At 42.4% G+C, this 8,763-nt stretch overlaps 1 protein-coding gene and 1 long non-coding RNA gene across 4 annotated transcripts in view; one reads left to right on the top strand and one right to left on the bottom strand.

Moving 5' to 3' along the window:
- LOC127912519 (uncharacterized) lies at positions 1-4,223 on the bottom strand. Its single transcript, XR_008083039.1, has 3 exons — positions 3,374-4,223; positions 1,142-1,206; positions 1-903 (listed from the first exon to the last, which is right to left on the bottom strand). It is a non-coding gene; the product is annotated as an uncharacterized LOC127912519 (long non-coding RNA).
- Positions 4,224-4,423: 200 nt separating this feature from the next.
- LOC118359802 (guanine nucleotide-binding protein G(I)/G(S)/G(T) subunit beta-1-like) overlaps positions 4,424-8,763 on the top strand; it is a 52,353-nt gene continuing 48,013 nt past the window's right edge. For 2 of the 3 annotated variants that reach the window (XM_052482169.1, XM_035738571.2), the window contains exon 1: positions 4,424-4,781. The gene's annotated coding sequence lies outside the window, so the exon portion shown is untranslated. The remainder of the gene's footprint in view (positions 4,782-8,763) is intronic. The other variant, XM_035738568.2, reaches the window with a different exon arrangement.

The following is an 8,763-nucleotide window of genomic DNA, read 5'->3' as shown; positions in this document are numbered from 1 at the left end:
ATTTGGACAGTGACAAATGCTTTGATGTTTTGGCTCTGTACTCCAGCACTTTGGATGATACAATGACTATGTGGTTAAAGTGCAGACTGTCAGCTTTCATTTTAGGGTATTTCCATCGATATCGGGTGAACTGTTAAGAAATTACAGCACTTTAAATCAAATCAAAATCAAATCAAATTTATTTATATAGCCCTTCGTACATCAGCTGATATCTCAAAGTGCTGTACAGAAACCCAGCCTAAAACCCCAAACAGCAAACAATGCAGGTGTAAAAGCACGGTGGCTAGGAAAAACTCCCTAGAAAGGCCAAAACCTAGGAAGAAACCTAGAGAGGAACCGGGCTATGTGGGGTGGCCAGTCCTCTTCTGGCTGTGCCGGGTAGAGATTATAACAGAACATGACCAAGATGTTCAAATGTTCATAAATGACCAGCATGGTCGAATAATAATAAGGCAGAACAGTTTAAACTGGAGCAGCAGCACAGTCAGGTGGACTGGGGACAGCAAGGAGCCATCATGTCAGGTAGTCCTGGGGCACGGTCCTAGGGCTCAGGTCCTCCGAGAGAGAGAAAGAAAGAGAGAATTAGAGAGAGCATATGTGGGGTGGCCAGTCCTCTTCTGGCTGTGCCGGGTGGAGATTATAACAGAACGTGGCCAAGATGTTCAAATGTTCATAAATGACCAGCATGGTTGAATAATAGTAAGGCAGAACAGTTGAAACTGGAGCAGGAGCATGGCCAGGTGGACTGGGGACAGCAAGGAGTCCTCATGTCAGGTAGTCCTGGGACATGGTCCTAGGGCCCAGGCCAGTTGAAACTGGAGCAGCAGCATGGCCAGGTGGACTGGGGACAGCAAGGAGTCATCATGTCAGGTAGTCCTGGGGCATGGTCCTAGGGCTCAGGTCCTCCGAGAGAGAGAAAGAAAGAGAGAAGGAGAGAATTAGAGAACGCACACTTAGATTCACACAGGACACCGAATAGGACAGGAGAAGTACTCCAGATATAACAAACTGACCCTAGCCCCCTGACACATAAACTACTGCAGCATAAATACTGGAGGCTGAGACAGGAGGGGCAGGAGTACTTTATGTACATAGTCTCCCCATTTTAGGGGACCAAAAGTATTGGGACAAATTCACTTACAGTGCATTTGGATGGTATTCAGACCCCTTGACTTTTTCCACATTTTGTTACGTTACAGCCTTATTCTGAAAGTGATGAGGAAAACAATGTTTTAATCCATCTACACATAATGACAAAGCAAATTCTTTGCTAATTTATATAAATTTTTTAACTGAAATATCACATTTTACATAAGTATTCAGACCCTTTACTCAGTACTTTGTTGAAAGACCTTTGGCAGCGATTACAGCCTTGAGTATTATTGGGTATTACGCTTCAAGCTTGGCACACCTGTATCTGGGGAGTTTCTCCCATTCTTCTCTACAGATCCTCTCAAGCTCTGTCAGGTTGGATGGGGAGCGTCGCTAGACAGCTATTTTCAGGTCTCTCCAGAGATGTTCGATCAAGTTCATGTCCGGACTCTGGCTGGGCCACTCAAGGACATTCAGAAACTTGTCCAGAAGCCACTCCTGCATTGTCTTGGCTGTGTGCTTAGGGTCGGTTTCCTGTTGGAAGGTGAACCTTTGCCCCAGTCTGAGGTCCTGAGAGCTCTGTAGCAGGTTTTCATCAAGGATTTCTCTGTACTTTGCTCCGTTCATACTTCCCTCGATTCTGACTAGTCTTCCAGTCCCTGCTGCGGAGAAACATCCCACAGCATGATGCTGCCACCACCATGCTTCACCGTAGGGATGGTGCTAGGTTGCCTCCAGATGTGACGCTTGGCATTCAAGCCAAAGACAAATCTTGGTTTCATCAGACCAGAGAATCTTGTTTCTCATGGTCTGATAATCCTATAGGTGCCTTTTGGCAAACTCCAAGCGGTCATGTGCCTTTCACTGAGGAGTGGCTTCTGTCTGGCCACTCTACCATAAAGGCATGATTGGTGTAGTTCTGCAGAGATGGTTGTCCTTCTGGAACGTTCTCCGATCTCCACAGAGGAGCTCTGTCAGATTGACCATCGGGTTCTTGGTCACCTCGCTGACCAAGGCCCTTCTCCCCCGATTGATAAGTTTGGCCGGGCGACCAGCTCGAGGAAGAGTCTTGGTGGTTCCAAACTTCTTCCTTTTAAGAATGATTTAGGCCACTGTGTTCTTGGGGACCTTCAATGCTGCAGAAATGTTTTGGTACCCTTCCCCAGATCTGTGCCTCAACAGAATCCTGTCTCGGAGCTCTACGGACAATTCCTTCGACCTCATGGCTTGGTTTTTGCTCTGACAACTGTGGGACCTTCTATAGATGGGTGTGTGCCTTTCCAAATCATGTCCAATCAATTGCATTTACCACAGGTGGACTCCAATCAAGTTGTATTAACATCCCAAGGATAACAGGATGAACCTGAGCTTAATTTCGAGTCTCATAGCAAAAGGTTTGAATACTTATAAAAATAAGGTATACCTTTTTTATTTTTGTAAATTTGCAAAAATGCCTAACCCTGTTTTTGCTTTGTTATTATGGGGTATTGTGTGTAGATTGAGGATTTTTTTTGTGATTTAAACATTTTTGGGATGCATTTGCTGTTTGTTTTGGTTGTGTTACAGATTATTTTGTGACCACTAGAAATAAGTGGTAAATAATGTATTGTCATTTTGGAGTCACTTTTATTGTAAATAAGAATGTTTCTAAACACTTCTACATTAATGTGAAAGCTACAATTTTTACAGATAATCCTGAATGATTTGTAAATGATGAGTGAGAAAGTTACAGAAGCAGAAATATCATACCCCCAAGACATGCTAGCCTCTCACCATTACAATAACAGGCGAGGTTGGCATTTTTTAGGGGGTATGATATTTATGCCTCTAACTTTCTCATTCAATGTGGCGGTGTTGAAAGCTGAACTGTAGTCAATGAACAGCATTCTCACGTAGGTGTTCCTTTTGTCCAGGCGGGAAATTGCAGTGTGACAGAGATTGCGTCATCTGTGAATCTGTTGGGGCATTATGAGAATTGGGGTGGGTCTGGGATGATGGTGTTGATGTGAGCCATGACCAGCCTTTCCAAGCATTTCATGGCTACAGATGTGAGTGCAATGGGGCGATAGTCATTTAGACAGGTTACCTTGGCATTCTTGGGAAAAGGGACTATGGTGGTCTTCCTGAAACATGTAGGTAATACAGACTGGGTCGGGGAGAGAGTGAAAATATCAGTGAAGAGACTTGCCCACTGGTCAGCGCATGCTCGGATTACGCATCCTGATAATCCGTCTGACCCTGCAGCCTTGTAAATGTTAACCTGTTTAAAGGTCATACTCACATCGGCTATGGAGAGCGAGATCCCACAGTCATCCGGAACAGCTGGTGCTCTCGTGCATGGTTCATCAAAGCGAGCATAGAAGCTTGTCTGGTAGGCTTACATCGCTGGACAGCTCACGGCCGGATTTCCCTTTGTAATCCATGATAGTTTGCAAGACGTGCCACATCAGACGAGCACCAGAGCTGGTGCAGTAGGATTCGATCTTGGTCCTGTATTGACCCGTTGCCTGTTTGATGGTTCGTTGGGCGGTGTAGCAGGATTTCTTATAAGTGTCTGGATTAGTGTCCCGCTCATTGAAAGCGTCAGCTCAATGTTGCCTGTAATCCATGGCTTCTGGTTGGGATATAAACATATGGTCATTGTGGGGATGATGTTGTTGATGCACTTGGTAATGAAGCTCGTGACTGATGTGGTAAATTCCTCAATTCCATCAGATGAATCTCTGAACATATTCCAGTCTGTGCTAGCGAAACAGTCCTGTATCTTAGCATCCGCTTCATCAGACCACTTCCTTATTGAGCTTGCCACTGGTACTTCCTGTTTTAGTTTTTTGTGGGTAAACGGGAATCAGGAGGATAGTTATGGTCAGATTTGCCAAATGGAGAGTTCTGTATGCACAACTATATTGCTGAAATCAGAATACTAGAACATTTAGAATACCAGCAAATCATGAAAACACAATTTGTTGTCCAACCTGCCTGACCAGCCAGAGCCTTTATTGACTACTTCCCTAAATTGCCCAGCTGTACCGTCTTACTTTAGCTAGAGTAGACTGGTGGTTGTCAAGTAGTAGTCTATCTTGTTTGTTTTATCACAAAAATGCTATAAGGTTCATGAATGGAATTTCAAGGGAGTACAAACTAAAATATGAAAATACAATATTTTGAAGCGGGATATTTTTCTCGTATTAAACTACATCAAATTTGTACCAAATCCACCAAATGATCAGATTTTTGAATCGACGACGACCCTTTGTCGTGCGCTATGACGTGGCCGTAACGTGGGGTTTCCTAGAGCTGAGAGCAGGGTTACCGCGCCCATCTCTGCTGTTTGATGGCCGGGGGAAGCGTTTGAGATACTGGTGGTGTGAAGAGAGAACAGGGGAACTACGGTGGGAAAGACCAGAAGGATAGTTAGAAGATTGGAACGAGACTGTTGTGAAATACAAGACCACCCATAGACTCTCAAACGCAGTGTTTTTCCACAAAGCGTTGGTTTAGTAGGGTGAACATTTCCTCATCTTTGTACCGGTGTGTCTCCTCTTGGCGGATCGAAACCTCTGTTCGGGGAGTGCCACTCCTCGATAGCTTGCTAGATCTAGTCTGTGTATTAGCTAGGTGGAGAGGAGTAGGTCTTCGCTGTTTCCAGTCAATGCGATATAAACAACGGATACCCTCGACTGAAACGGGTAAGTAAGTTATGAGTTGGGACGCAATAATGTCAACTTATTTTTCTAAACACGTAGCTAACTTCTGTAGCTAACATTGTCTGGGGTGCCTAGCTAGGAAGCTAGGCGGAAGGGGTTAAATTGAGTTGAGTGACTCGCTGGTTGAAGCTAACGGGGTGTGGGTGGGTAGGTAGGTAGTTGGAAAAGCACAAAACACACTTTCAATTATTCGATGTTGTACTTATTTGAGTTGTGGTTGTAGGTAGTCACAATATAACTAACTTTATGCAAAGTTTTTATTATGGTGTGGCTTAGCTATTTGTCATGGCTTAGGTTTTGCAATACCAGTGAGTGGGCTAGCTAGCTGGCAGCTAAATGTAAGCCTCAAAGCTAGTGGAACTTAGCTTCTTTCGTAAGATCACTAGCTAAAGCTAGTTAACAAAACTGTCAACGTCTGAATTTGAGTTGCACTGTTTTTCACGCATCTAACAAAATGGCAAACGTAGCTAGTTAACTAATAGTCAGTCTAATTGGCGTTTGTAAATCAAGATGATTGTGTTAGACGTTTGCTGACATTCCTAGATAACGAGCTTGCTAGCAAATTAGCTACATCCAACCACCTTAAATACTAATTTAGTTAACTAAGTTATACCAAATGTCATAGATGGTGATGCATAATGTTTTAATGCATCTGACATTTTACCAATGATTAAGTGGTCATATAATGCATAGAGGATTTGTGCGTTATAATACAACTGTTGCAAGTAACGTTAGGTGGTAATAGGAGACGAAAAATGGCTATTTCAATATCACTGGAGCCGAAAGCTAACTAGTTAGCTATCAGTGCATCCCCACACACACTTTTTCGTAGTCCATAACACAGGCGGAGACGGTATAGAAAGCCATACTACTTCCTACGTTTGCAATTAGCAAGAAGCTTGACATGTTTCCGATTGTGCGTGTGAGCCTGCAACAGTAGCCAACCAAGATGGAGCTGCTGCTGTTGGGTTGAGGCTGGACACATTCGACACCTATCGCCTAGTTTGCTAGCTATCTGTTTACGTTGTCATTCGCTGAACAGCCATTATGTCAGCCAGACACCAAATGATCTTGCGTTACAGTTAGCTATCATACCTGGCGTGATAATTATGGTGGTACAAGATTATGGCCTTAATACAGCTAAAATCAGCAACAAGCTTGTCTATTAATGTATGACGAGCTAGCTATTGCATAAATCAGCCACCTAACGTTATATTGCTAACTAGTAAGCAGTATGTTTAGCCAGCTTGCTACTTTATTAGTGTACGGGCTGGCAGCATTTGATTGGCCTTAATTTGATATACAGAGGAAGTAAATTAACGTTAATTGGATTTCTACAATCTGTTCAACCTGGCCATAGGTTTTACTGTACAAGTGGTTACACCGAATAGCCATACCTCTGTCCGCTCCAGTGTGAATGGTCTTTCATGGAGTAGACTAGAGGAAATGGGTAACGAGGAAGCAGCTAATCCTGTTACTTTCTAGAACTGAAAAGAAAGTGTAGGGAGGGGATTTTTTTATGTCAACATTTACAAGCGGCAAATATTCTAAACGGGGCTTTTAGTTTTGTCGAACCAGAAATTGTCTTCATGTTGAGAACGAGTAACAACAATGTTGCTATTTGTCAATCGCTGGTTGAAAGAACTCGCATATTTGTTACATTTTGAGACAAAATAATATCCATAATATCTTTGTCACGTTAAACATTTTCCGTTTTTCAAAAGGGATATTTGTAATTTCTGGTTCACAAAGATGAATTAATCTTGCTAGTTCGCTTCCCTCCTTGAATGAATGGGTTCCTGTATTCAGGGCCCAAGCAGCTGCAACGTACAAGATGGCGTTGAAAGCCCATTTCCACACTGCTTTTTTTTCTGGCTGAAAGACATCAGCCCAGCTTCGGCTGGATTCAGGGGTACCATAATATATATCGATAATTGTGATTAATAAACATACATTTGAGTAAATATATGAGTTTCTGAATCATGTATAAATTATACAAATTATTTAAGAGAGGTGTTTTTCAACTGTGGGATGTGGGACAACATTTAGGTGGATGGTTGTAACGTTAGTACATCTCGAATATTAGCCAGTGAGCAGCTCAATTCAGGAATCTACAAATATGTATTAACATCTTATTTTGCTTGGTACACAAAAGCACTTGCGCTTTAGCTTTTTCATTTTGATGTAAAGTAGTAAGGTAGTACGAGTATATGGCAGCTTATATTCAAGTGTATGTATGTATCAAGGTAACAATTTAAGATATAAAGATTCATGTATTTTGTACTGATCAGCGAGCTTGTAGTTCAGGAACCTTTTTTTTATCTTGTATTTTTTATTTTATTTTATTCTTTACATGTATCCAAATGGAACCATAACACTTGCGGTTTCTGTGTACTTTAAATGTCAGTTTACTGGGGCTGGTCCTTTACCATTGTCACATTTTGAGTATAGGCTACCCTACTACATATCTTTTTTACTTAAAGAACTTAATGTGACTTTGAGCAAAACAAGCTGTGTTGGCACTCGCCATGGATGAAAAGGGCATTGTAAGTATTTTTGGACACTTGATTTATAAAATATCATATTACTTTCAATAGAGTGATTGGCCCAATTGCCAACTCCATAACTAACCCTTTTTTTAGCAGTTCTGAGTGCCTGTCTCTCAAAGTTGTAGGATATTATTTGCTGAACGTGGATGCGTTTTTCATTTGTTTTGGTGCACTTGAACATAAATTCATGAATCCTCCCCACATGTCTACACCTTTACACAGTACTGGCCATCCAGCAGATTGAAGAATGTATTCACTTTTATGGCTGTGCCAGGAGATTAAGTGATTTAACTGTAGTCCTGGAATAGTCGTCACCTAATTTCTCAGTCTTACTCACAGGAATCTGAGCTCCACTGTGGTTTCTCTCATCATGCAAGTGTGATTGAGTCTAATTAGTGACTACAGTATTCAGGCCTGCAGGCTCTCATCGCATAGCTCTCATCCCATTACTTGCTTACAGGTCAGAACACCACACTACACACAACACACCGGCAGTAAGATGCTTTGCACACATCCACACACTACTGCCCCCTATTCAGTGTCAGTCTCAAGTAAGCTGTTGACAAAAATATTTTCACTCATGTCAATGTGCACATTTCATTTAAACTGCGACCCCACTGCCTCGTGTTGACATCTGGCAGGAACTGGGCCACTCTGTAACACATGACATCTCACAATGTCCAGGAGGGTGAACAGGGAGTATGTCTATACATATAGTGCCATTCATGGAGACTTCAGTCAGTGTCTCCCAGACTAGCAGAGTTGACACTTCAGATGACGGTCATACTCACTAACATTCGCCTTTACAATCAGGTTCCAGAAGCACAATCAGAATTTGGCATTTGGCCCCCTGGCCAAACTTGTTCACCTGAGAGATGACACTAGAATGAGCATCACTATCAGGGGGTGAGCTGAATTATCTGTCCTTTGTGAAGCAGGAGGGATATTTAGTTTTGTTTTATACAGATTTTCATCCCCTGGATTTCTGTGAGCGCATGGTATGAATGGGATTAAAATCTTAGTTTTTGGATTTCAGCTTTTGGGATTATGGGGCTTGGTCAGTGATAGTGCTGATTTTCCTCTTTTCCTATGATCCTGCTTTTAGCCATATGGAATTTCTTACTATTACAATAACATGCCTTCCCTGTTATGACTGGGGCTGCCACGGCCAGACTAGTTGGGATCATCTCTCGGTGAAATGTTGGTTTCACCGAGAGATGTAGCTCAGTTGGTAGAGCATGGCGCTTGTAACGCCAGGGTAACGCCAGGGTAGTGGGTTCGATCCCCGGGACCACCCATACGTAGAATGTATGCACACATGACTGTAAGTCGCTTTGGATAAAAGCGTCTGCTAAATGGCATATATTATTATTATATTATATTATTATATATATATTATTCTTACTTATTTACAC

Source organism: Oncorhynchus keta, chromosome 27 (assembly GCF_023373465.1).
Source record: "Oncorhynchus keta strain PuntledgeMale-10-30-2019 chromosome 27, Oket_V2, whole genome shotgun sequence".
Classification (NCBI taxonomy): Eukaryota; Metazoa; Chordata; class Actinopteri; order Salmoniformes; family Salmonidae; genus Oncorhynchus; species Oncorhynchus keta.
The sequence above is the reverse complement of the archived record's forward strand: the minus strand, read 5'-3'. Positions and strand labels throughout refer to the sequence as shown.